The sequence below is a fragment of the Bos grunniens genome, chromosome 16 (genome assembly GCF_055505025.1).
Source record: "Bos grunniens cultivar Pamir isolate PY7600 chromosome 16, Bosgru_T2T1.0, whole genome shotgun sequence".
NCBI lineage: Eukaryota > Metazoa > Chordata > Mammalia > Artiodactyla > Bovidae > Bos > Bos grunniens.
The window spans coordinates 36,291,573-36,304,115 of NC_141180.1; the positions used below are offsets into that span (position 1 = coordinate 36,291,573).

Consider the following 12,543-nt stretch of genomic DNA (forward strand, 5'->3'; position numbering starts at 1 on the left):
AGGCTCTTTTCTTTGGGCATTCCTGGCACAGTCATCTCCTAGAGTCTATTTCATTGTTCCTCCACCTCTAGGACTGGACCTACGATTCATGGAGCAGTTTCTCTAGGCACTGCACAGAGTCCTATTTTCTCATCCTCTACTTTATCCCAGTCCATCTCATTGTGTCCATCAGCCCTCAGGTACCACATCCACACAGGCAATCCACAAATGAACATGCCTACCAAACTTCTCCTGCAGAGGCAGATGTCTGAAAACTGCCCACCTGAAGTCTCCTCTGGGATGTCTCAAAGGTCCCTCAACATATCAAAACCAAGGCAGGCTCTGGCCCCACATGGCCTGTCTTATGACTGGTGCCCCTGCCCATCCTGTTAGGCAAGCTGGACACCAAAGCCTTACCTCCATCATCAACAAAGCATGACACTGTCACCTTATAAATTTCTCTCAAATGCATCTACTTGGGAGCAACCCCAACACCTCAACCTTAGTCAAAAAGCTACTAGTGTACCCTTCCTGTGCCACTTCAAACTGGCTCCTCTTGAAATCCACTCCTCTGAACCCTCACAATTCTCTTTTTACACTGAAGCCAGGTCTCTGCTTTCAAAAGGCTAATGTGACTAGTCAATCCTCACCTTAAAATACTCAGTGACTTGTCACTTCCAGTAACTAAAACCCAAATCTGGGACTGTTAACTAGAAACTCAAAACCCAATGCAGGGGACATGGGTTCAATCCCTGGTCTGGGAACTAAGATCCCACACGCTGCACGGCAACTAGCCCATGCTCCGCAACAAGATGAGAAGTCCACACACTGCAACAAAGAGCAGCCCCTGCTCACCACAACCAGAGAAAAGCCCAGCAGCAGCAACAACAGAAAACAAACCCTCGCCAGGATCCTTTCTTTCTGCCCTTATCTTTCTATCCGGCCTCACCCCCACCCACTTCCTACACTCCGTGCTGACCCACTGCCTCTCCCACGGTTCCTTGAACACACCCACCAACCTGGACTGAGACAGCTCCAGTTCTTCCTTCTGTCTGTGGTGCTCTTCTCTCCTGGTCTAGTATCTCCAACTCTTCCTTCAGGTCCCAGGGCAATAGCAACTTCCCCAGGATGTTCTTTCTTGCCCAAGAGGACTAGGTTAAATCCCCTTGCAGCACTTTCTACCACTGTAACTTCACATTTGTTTGTGTGATTTGGCTAACATCTGTCTCTATCTCTAAGCTAGAAGTTCCATGAGGGGCTGACCCTGACTATTTTTGCCCTGTGTTGTACTCTCAGATCCTAACTCACCACCTGGCACTTACAGGCAAGTAATAAATTACTTTTCTCTGCCCTCTCTCTGACACATAAGCTGGGGCAATTAAGAGGGCATTATGATGAGACCTTTATTTGGGAAACAAAGTATTCCATGAGTAATTAACTGAGGGGCTGCTTGAGCTGGCTTATAAACCATGAACAGAATGAGAAGGAGCCAAAAGGAGGAGGAAACATTAGAGGTCTGGCAAAAAGAGTGACTGAATCCTTGTCCTTGATGGCAGATACAGGGTAACGCTAGTAGGAGCAAGCTTATGTAGAGAGGGAGAAGGAAGCAGATAATAGAGCTCCCAAAATAATAAAGCAGCTAACACTCACTGAGCACTTAACATGCACTGAGCATTTTACACATGTTAATTCACTTAATCTTCACTATAATGAGAATGAGAATATAATTTATATCCAAACTGGGACATATCTGAAAGCAAAAAGATTAATAATTGTGCAAGAAAAACATAAAAGCAGGTCACATGACCACCCTAGCTGTAGCTCTATTCAGTAGATGCTGTGGCTGTGTGCATTTTCCCTGTGCAAAAACAAGCACTGAGAAGCTGAGCAAGGAGACCCAAATCACCCAGCTCTGTGTTAGACCCAGAGTGTTGACTTAAGAGCCCATCCTCTTAACCACAAGGCTACACTGCCTTCAATTACACGGCCTTAAAAGCCAAGTAAGCCAATACAGTTGCTAAGCACACATTGTTACTGCAGACTCTTAAGATGAAAATAACATTTTGGGGAACAGGAGATACTTTCCATCAAGAGCTGTTGTGCCATTCCAACAAGTTTGCTTTCAAATCCACTACCTCCAAAAGCCTAAATTAGGAACCAGGATCCTCAAGAACTTCTGCCTTTGCCATTTCTACATGTACGGTGCCTCAATAAATGCTTTTACTCTCTCCTTTAGGAACAAAACGGGTCGGTCCAAGTATACAAGACCGGAGTGATCTACCCACTCAGTGGGGCCGCAGGCAGCAGAACACACAGAAAGAAGGAGGCATCTAGGTGAATGCTTTCAAAGGAAAATCAATGTTTTTTTCCTGTTCCTTTTATACCAACAGCCTGGGAATGAAAATGGACTGACTTTTGCTCTGGAAAGGAAAGGTCACTCTAATACTTGACTCCCTGGATAAGAACTCATCAACAGCAAGCTGCTGCAGAAAACACTTCAAAATAGGCTGGGGAATCACTGACAGAGATGCATGGGAAACAGGAGGTCAGCAGATCTGGAAGCCCACGCAGAGGTCAGAGGGTTTTACCTGAGACAGATGTGGTCCTGAGAGCAGTTCTCCCACATGAAAATAAACCAGTGTGAAGTTCTCCCACCCGAACAAATTCAACCATTTACAAGCAAACGGCTGTATGTGCACCTCCAAAGATTCTCTATGTTTGGGGGTAGTAAATATTTAAACTCTATCTGTTTAAATATTCAGTGAGTTGAAATACTCATTCCTGGAACACATCTTATTAAGAGAACCTAAATCACCGAGATGGGACGCATTAGTCAAATCCAGAGAGCAGCCTTTGTGGTATCAAAACAGAAGGAGGCCCAGAATGAACACGCCTTAATCACAAGTGGGTGTAATGCTTAGAGCAGCTCTTCTTCAACTCTCTGAGAAGACTATGGGGAAAAAACAGAACTAAGATTGGTGAACTCTGACAAGTATCCAAAAAGACACAATAACAACAAAACATACAACCTGCAAAGGTAGGGAAAGTACCCAGAAGAGCAAAACTCCAGGTTATGATCAACAACCCAATTAAATAACAAACAACACATAATCTTTTTATTTGAAGCAACAATAAGCAATTCCCAAAGATGAGATACCCAAGTGGCTTCCCCCACATATCCCTCTTAAAAAATTAAAAACCCTCCCTTTCTTTAAAGAACACACAAATTGATCCACACAAGCAATTGATTTCTATACTGTTAAAAAGTGAAGCTTTTCCCAATTACATACGACATGCTTTGCCTTACATGTTGCCTACAGTTGTGTCTCTTCTATTAAGTAATTAAGGAATACTCACTGCTTACTCTAAACCATGGCCTCTCAACGGTGACACAATTAACATTTTCAGCCAGATTATTGGGGGAAGGGAGGGCAGGGGGTTTCCTGTCCTGTGCATTATCCCTGGTCTCCACTTACACAGACTCTAGCAGCCCAACCCACTGCTCCAATTAGGACAACAAAGAATATCTCCAAATACTGCCACATACCCTCTGGGATGGGTGAGGGGGGTGGGGGTGGGGGCGCAAAGTTGTTCACAGTTGAGAACTGCTGCTTTAAATGAATAAAACTGTTGGTCCATCACAGAGATTTCAAAGAGTTAAGCAGCTGTGTTGCTTTATGCAGAATTATGCTTGACCAATATGGAATTCATAAGCAAACATTGTTATGAAAACCATATAATATGGCATGTTCTTCATTTTCTGAAATAAACTGGACTAACTCAAAACACTTCCTGACATAGAAATTACACAGATGTGTGAAGCTGAATTAGGAAAACAGAAGTAAATATTCTGAAAATCTTGATGCTCCCTGGCAAGCCCTGAAGGTTATAAAGAGTACTATTACTCAAGTGGTGACCTGCTCTGGTCCTGGGGCCAAATGGATGCTTCTGAGAGCACACAACTAACTGAGAAAAACTGGTGCCCTCAATGCCAAGAACCAAATGCCTATGAAGCCAAGCCCCTAATGGGAAAGATGAAAGAATTCCTGAACTCACTCTCTCAAGGACTTCCCTGGTGGCGCTAGTGGTAAAGAGGCCCGCCTGTCAATGCAGGAGACAATCCCTGGGTCAGGAAAATTCCCTGGTGAAGGAAATGGCTTCCCACTCCAGTATTCTTGCCTGGAGAATCCCGTGGACAGAGGAGCCTGGCAGGCTAGAGTCCACGGTATCCTATAGTTGGATGGACACGACTGAAGTGGCTTAGCACACTCTCTCTCAAAGCATGGTCACATACAGAAAACCAAATGGATAAAAGAGAAACATAAAAGTCAAGCAGATGGATAAGTAAAATATGGTATATCCATAAAACAGAACATTATCCAGCAAGAACAAGAAATGAAATACTGATCTATGTTACAACATGGGTAAGCCTGGGAAGCATTATGTGACGTGAAAAGTGCCAGTCACAGAAGACCACACACTGTATGATCCCACATAATGGAATGTCCGGAGAAGACAAATCCATGGGGACAGAAAGCAGACCTGGAGGTGCGGGTGGGCGTTGCTATGGTTATGAGTTTCATTTGGGGATGATATAAGGGTTCCAGAATTGATTATGGTGATGCCTGCATGTATCTGCGAAAATATGAAAAGCCATTAAATTGTATACTTTAAATGGGTAAACTATGTGAATTATATTTCATTACAGCTGTTAAAACACAAACACACACAAACAGTAACATTACAAACTTATTTAAAAAAAAAAAAACAAAAACAGCTCAGGCCTTGCTATAGCTTAAAAAAAAAATGCACCTAGCTATAAAATTCACATGGGTTGGCTCCACCTCTGCAATTGAGAAAAACATCCTCTTAATGCTGTAACAGCAGAGGAGTTAATTAAACACAAAGGAGAAGTTTTATTTCATGTAACACTGAGAATGAAAGAGAACCTTCCTTGGACCATAGTAATCTTTAATATGCAGGAATGCTTGGTCAGGCTTACTACCTCTGAACAACATGTTCCAAAGCAGATAAGTTGGACAGGGTTTCTTTCAGTTTGCAGAGCCCCCAGATTCAGTTAATTTGCAACCATGGCACATAAACTCTCAGAGGCTGATGAAAGGAAATGACAGGGTGGATTTTATACTTAATACAATCACACTTCACACATATATGAAAAGCCAAAAGCATTCATAATACACTTCTAATCCATGGGTACAAATTATATCAGGGGAAAAATAAAACTATAAAACCCACCAGAGCAGTCCTTCTAAAAACACTTAAAATCTGAATCTCAGATGAAAAGGAAAAGTAGCTCTGACCAAAAGTGTAAATCTAAACCAGAAGTCAGTGTGCCATTTTCTTGGACTGAGCTGTTCTAACTGTGCATGATGTGCTCTTGGTTGACAGATGTATTACCCTGCCATCTTTGTTAACCTGATGTCTTTCAAAGAGAAAAGCAAAAGAGCCACTGGTTCTTGGCATCTTAAATTATTCAATTATTCAATTCAAGATGCCAAGAACAAGCAAGTGACCAGGTAGTGACCAGGGAGGGAGGGGACACTGGACCATAACACTTAAATGCTGTAGTGGTAACAATGATCATCAAAGAAACACCAATGTCCAAAGTCACTGTGAATTCCTCCATTCAATAAATATTTATTAAGCACCTACTAGGGGCCAAGCACTGCCACAGGAGCTACAGACACACACACAACCAGATCATACATAATCTCTAACCACAGAGGCTTACAGTACAGTAGGGGAGGGGCAGACAACACACAAGACCAGAAAATACACAGTATATTAGCTGGTAATGAGTGAGTGCTATGGAGAAAAACAAAGTTGGGCAAAAGGGAACAGAAGGGTGTGGATTTACTCAAGGTAATCAATGATAAGGGGTCATTTGACCTAAAGGAAGTAAGGCAGCAGGAAATATGGTTATCTGGGGGAAGGCATTTCAAGTACAGAGAAAAGTACAGAGGCCTGAAATGTGCACGCCAGCACATCCAAACAGCATCAGAAGGCCAAAGCGGCTGAAACAGTGGCAACAAAGAAGAAAAGCCTCTGTACGGTTTTGGCACAGAAAAGCAGTGATCTGAGTTACATTTGAACAGACTCCCTCCGGCTGCTGCGGGGTTAGGAAACTGAGTTCAGGCCAGGTGTCAGTCGCGCAGGGGCAAGCAGAGGCCAGACTGCGGGCAGGTTGTACAAGAAGAGCCCTGGGAATCTGCTATTACACTGCATGCGATGTGAGACAAAGGGAAGAGGCAGAGTGGAGGCCGCAATTTGGGCTGAGTAGCCGAAGAGCAGAACTTCCTTCACCGATAAGGAAAAAGGAAAACTGCAATTCTGTTTGGAACATTTGAGATGCCTAGCGATATCCAAGCAGAAATGCAGGTTCAGGTTGAGAGGTCAAAAAGCTGTGGGCTAGAGATTGAAACCTGGGAGTCTTCAATATGCAATCCCTACACCAACAACCATGAGAACGCATGATGTAGAAACAAACTACAGGAGATGAAACACTCAAGCTAGCAAGAGAATACTCAGAAACAAGTTAAGATATTACAGACAGACCAAATATACCCGTGAACTGCGGGTGAAGTGCCAGTGACAGGATGATGGAAAGACTGTCTCAGACTACCTTCTGGAAATCCTGAGGTAAAAACAACACACTGTTTAATTCACAAAGAAGCTCTCTACATCTGCAACAGTTGCCTACAGACAAATTACATATTAATGATGTTACCAAATGCTGCATTTCATAAAATCCAGCCTGCTACAGTTTCGCCTGTCTCTACTTCAGGAGGACATATAAGACAGGAACACCTTCTCCACTCCCACCCCATTTCAAAGAACTTGGGCGGGGTGGAACGGGGAGACCCTTTTCACCCTGCAAATTAATGAAGGAGCGTTAATGGATTTTAAGAAGTTTTTTGTTGTTGTTGTTGTTTTAAGAAGTTTTCTTAGTAAATAAGTATATGAATTCAAAACAAAAGTTCAATTCCAGAAAAAAAAAAAATGGTATTTAATAGTCTCACTAGTGATGTTTCAGTTCAGTTCAGTTGCTCAGTCATGTCCGACTCTTTGCAACCCCACAGACTGCAGCACACCAGCCTCCCTGTGCATCACCAACCCCCAGAGTTTATTCAAACTCATGCCCATAGAGTCGGTGATGCCATCCAACCATCTCATCCTCTGTTGTCCCCTTCTCCCGCCTTCTATCTTTCCCAGCATCAGGGTCTTTTCAAATGGGTCAGCTCTTTGCATCAGGTAGCCAAAGAATTGGGAGTTTCAGCTTCAACATCAGTCCTTCCAATGAATATTCAAGACTGATTTCCTTTCTGGAGTTATTTCTCCACTGATCTCCAGTAGCATACTGGGCACCTACCAACCTGGGGAGTCCATCTTTCAATGTCCTATCTTTTTGCCTTTTCATACAATGATGTTTAGTTGGTGTCATAATTTGAGTCCTAAAGAAGTGCTGAGTCAAATGGGGGTCAGGGGATGAGAGCGTTTTGTTTTTAAATACTTGATGTGAAAAGGTTTAACTGGACTCAAAATATGTGTGTTATCAGGAAAATTATGTCTATATTTGACAATGAAAGAATGAGGGGGAAAACACGTAATGAATTTTTCACAAAGTCCTATACAGACATTCCCAAAATATCTCCAGTTTACCCAGTACACTATACAAATATCTTCTATGTATGTGGAGGGGGCTTCCCTGGTGGCTCAGTGGTTAAAAAGTTGCCTGCCAATGCAGGAGATGGAGATTTGATCCCTGGGTTGGGAAGATTGTCTGGAGAAGGAAACGGCAACCCACTCCAGCATTCTTGCCTGGAAAATCCCACAGACAGAGGAGCCTAGCAGGCTACAGTTTATGGGGGTGCAAAAGAGTTGGACACGATTTAGCAACTAAACAACAACCAATGTATGTTTAACAGCAGGAAGCATGAGCTCCAGGTAATCTTGACAGTGCGAGCATGTTCTTCTGCAGTTGACTGATGCAGTTTCCCCAGACTTTTTGGCACCTAATGACTTATCACATTAACACTCAGAGTAGGAAGAGCCAGAAAAGGAGGGGCAGGGTCACTGTCCAGAAATGGAGTCTAGATTTCTAAATAAGGATTCTTACATGTAATTATCTAGCTGCTATCATTCGTCAGCAATGAAGGCAGCATTGGTAAGTTTTTCTCAGCACTAAGGTCTCTCCATGGCCAAAGTGGTATCCAAGACTGCCAGGAGCAGTCAAGTGATATGTGACACATAGAGCGAAAAGTGCAACACCAATAAGCTGAATGCACTTTTCCATTTTGGAAACTGACAATGAGGAAGCTACAGGTAGAAGGAAGGAAACTGTGGAGGGAAATGCACAGCACGGGCCTATGGAGGGCCATCAAGTTCCCATGGCGACCAGCAGCGGCCTCTCCTGCCCAGCTTCAGATGCACCTGGCTTCTTGCCCCAGTCAGTTAATCCCACTTATTTTATGAGTCTCCTCATAAAATAAAAATAACTCTTAGGAAAAATATCAAGTTTATCTATCAAAAAAAAGAAACCCCTGAATAAATGTGTGTGTGTGTGTGTGCATGCGCGCATTATCAGCAATAAGTAGAATAAATTCCTATGGAGGATAGAATGTTCTATTTTTACCTTCTTGATAAGAGGAACAGTCATACACCCAGGAATAAAACAGTCCCCATTACAATACAGCAGCTTAATTTGTTTACTACAAGAAGCTTTAGAGGATGATGTAATGGCCTCACACCACAGATAATATACCACAGTCCCTCAGAATGTAACAGATTCTCAAATAAAAAACTCATTTACCTCTCAGACCAGACCCTCCGGAGAATGAGAAGAGAATGCCATTAAGACGGTATTGGGTTTCCAATACCCCTCTAAAGCAAGTATCAGTCAAGATCTTGGAAAGAAGGCCATAACGGAGAAACCCATTAATCTGTGAAACAAATAAAGGGCTCCAACAATAAGTGTCAAAATAAGAAAAATTAATTAGCATGTTTCTTTAAAGAATGAGGTGAAAGAATGTGATGCTCTAGTTTATATTAAAGCACATCCAAATTAAATCTATTGCAGTATCATTTAAAACACAATCTGTTATTAACTAATATGTACAAAAGTTGAAGCTCTTCCTATAGACCCCTGGCCTAAGAGAGGGCTCATCTTGACATTTATAAATTATTAACACTGCCCTGTAACTCCCACTAGACTATAAAAGAACCTTTTGACTTATAGACCTGAACATTATCATCAGAAGGAAAGTAATACAGGGAAGGGGGGAAAAAGAAAAGCTGTGTCCTCAGAGCTTTTCAAATTAAATTTTTAAAAGTATGAGAGCAACTGTCGGGTTCACAGCAATGGACAATAACCGTGATAACGCTGAGCAGAACTGAAGAGGGCAGAAACTGAACTTCTTCAAGAAGCAGGTAAATCTGTTAACAAGACTTTATTGGCCATGCACTGGCAGGATTAATCAATACCACAGGTATCTTTTTCTAAGCTTTCCTCTCATATAGTGCAAGATAAAGATGGTAGAGCAACTGAACTGCCTGATTAAATAAGATCTGTATTCAAACTGTTCAAAGTCAAGTTCCCTGACAAGTCTCAATTTTGTTTTCGAGGAAAAATTAAACCTACCAGCAAAATACTCATTCCATACTCTACAACCACAAAAGCATCAGAAGCTCAGTTTACTGTCCAATGTAAACGCATAATACATTGAGGAGTTTTAGTCTCTAGTGACCTTTATGAACACCTGGAAAATGCAAGCAAGGTAATATGCAGCGCGAGAGAACATAAATGTCAAAAGCAACTGACGAATGCAAGCCGAAAGGCTGAAATGTAAATGGAGCATAGGGTTACAACCGCATTCTCAAAAGGAATCTTCGTTCTCACTTCAGAAAACAGAGAAATTTATTCTCAAATGCTGTCAGTAGAAAGACTGTCACTTCTGATTCAAGTTAATTTTATCAGACCTACAGGACCTTGGGGAAAAGGCATAGATCCCTTTCTTTATTCTCCTCCCTGCTTTATCCTGCAATGTGCAAATTGACTAACAATACAACTACCTACCTAGAGACACATGTGCCATTTTCAGCAACTGGTAATTTACAGTTCTGTTTTAGATTGCTTTTTTTTTTAACCAGATGGATATGATGTGTTGCTTCTTCCCTGTAGGTCTGTCACTTTTGATTTTTTTTTTTTAAACAAATGATATGATATGAACAGGTAAGAAGCATTTTAAAGAATATTACAGACTATCAGAACTGGGTAGAAAACACAGTAAAAATCCAGAGTAATTCATCACATTACAAAATATATAAATAATCGATGCCAACTCTCGCTCTTCTTTAAAACAGACTGAGTTGTGGATAAGAGTAATAGAAATTCTACAACTTAACTGCACTTAATATCAGGAGTTCTTGATAGGAGTCTGATTCCCCAAATACAGGCCACATCAATATATGCCTTAACCACTGATCAGGTTTTAGAAAATAATCCTGAATCCATGAACTCTCTAAAGGGCTCTCACAATACAAGCATGGTCTCCTGGTTTCTGCTCAGATTCCTGAGAGCTATATGCCTTAACCCTTGATCAGGTTTTAGAAAATAATCCTGAATCCATGAACTTTCTAAAGGGCTCTCACAGTACAAGCATGGTCTCCTGGTTTCTGCTCAGATTCCTGAGAGCAGGAATCTGTGTTATGTTAACTTTGAAAGCAATCAACTATCTGATTGATGAATGAACAAAATCCATTTATTAATTAGACTTCATTTTTCATTACCCACTAACAAGTTTTCTTCTTATAATCAAAGAGTACAGATTCTTAGAGCAGAATAATGTGGTTCTCATTAACAGTCTTCTTAAATACATTAAAAAGGCTACCTTTGGGGGTATTGTTTGAAAAATTAAACTGTAATTCTCCATGTCACACAACAGTAGATGTACCTTTATACTCCCACTTTCATTCCAACTTTCTCTGAAAAAATAAATAAATAAAAGCTTACGTTCTTAGAACTATTAACATGTCTGTACACAAGAGAACGCCCTCTGACATTATTCACTGACAGCCATGCGAATTACTTAAGAGCTTTAATTTGGAGCTGTGTTGTTTAATATGGTAGCCACTGGACATATGTGGCTATTTAATTAGTTAAAGTTAAATGAAATTAAAAATTCGGTCCCTCAGTCACACTAGCTGCATTTCAAGTACTCATCAGTCCTGTGTGGCTAGTAGTACCAAGGTGGACACCACAGACACAGAACATGACCAATATCAAAGAAAATTCTATTAGCACTGATCTGGATCTAAATGCATATAAATAAAAACATTAAGACTCCCATTTCATCAATAAACCACTCCCTTTTAATGAACTCTGACTGCTTTAAGAACAATAATATGCATAAATATGAACCCAGAGGCTTTTACCCTTAACAACAGATAATGATTCTTAGAAGAGATGGAACGGGAAAAAAATTCCTAAGCCATCTAAGGCTTTAGATTCTAACATTTATCCTAACATTCCTCCAGCAATTTACACAACCTGACTGGAAGAGAAAACAGAGCAAGAACATGCGTTTCTCCACTCTGAGGTAGCTTTCCCCCAGAATGGTCACAGCTGCCAAGTCTGAGGATCACAGGTCCCGCTACCTTCCGCTGTCAGCACTCCTTTGGAAACTCCCTTTCCAAACCCGCCTCCTCTGACTCACTCCACAGACTATGCCATCACTCTCAGTTCGGAGGCTGCAGTTTCTGGCAGACAGGCCCAACGTAATGACAGTCTGGATAAAATCATAAGTCTATCTGCTCTCAGAGGATTTTTCCAATCCTGTGCAACTGCCATACGGGTATGTGAGAGGCTGCACATATTTCCTCATAATAAAAACAAAACCCCAATTTCTGCAAAGTTGATAAGTTACCTCTGAATTTATAACACAAGATGACAGGCAGAGTTCTGTTTTTCTGCAAAACTAGAGCTTTTACGAGCATATGTTTTCAATCACTTATTTCTCAATAATGACTGAAATATCTCAAACCATCCCAAGTGCTTCGCTAGCTTTACCTGTTACCTGGTTGTATTACCACTGGCTGCACAGACACAGGAAAGAGGCAAATGGGGGGAAAACTCAACCTTGGGTGGGGTCAGTTTAATAAAAATTTCTCTAAAACTTGAATCCTAAATATCCTTCCATAATGCAATACTAAAGTAACTGCTTTAAAGCAGTAATCAGGGGAGACCTGTATTTCTGAGTGATGCATGTTGAAGGGGGTGTTATAATAAGGATCTGGTGATGGATTTAATGCTGAAAACACCCTTTTCCTACAGACCTGGGGGAGAGGGGCAGTAGGGAAGGCTAAGTAAACTTGTTCACTGATGATCATTCTGGGTTTTTGGTTACTATTTCATTACCCAAAAAAAGGAAGGAAAAAAAAGTAATGTGAGCGAATGTATGAGCTGTGTTTCTCTGGGGCACTTCCTTCCATCTTGTGAGTCCCAGGTATCAGTGATCTCTGGGGGAAGGTCAGCCATCAGCCATGCAT

At 41.5% G+C, this 12,543-nt stretch overlaps 1 protein-coding gene across 12 annotated transcripts in view; it reads right to left on the minus strand.

The window, feature by feature from the left end:
• The window catches only part of RERE (arginine-glutamic acid dipeptide repeats), a 416,635-nt gene that overhangs the window by 266,576 nt on the left and 137,516 nt on the right, over positions 1–12,543 (minus strand). For 2 of the 12 annotated variants that reach the window (XM_086344301.1, XM_086344295.1), the window contains exon 1: positions 999–4,158. The exons of the other annotated variants lie outside the window; for them this stretch is intronic. The gene's annotated coding sequence lies outside the window, so the exon portion shown is untranslated. Of the gene's footprint in view, positions 1–998; positions 4,159–12,543 lie in introns of those variants that run through there. 12 annotated transcript variants of the gene reach the window in all.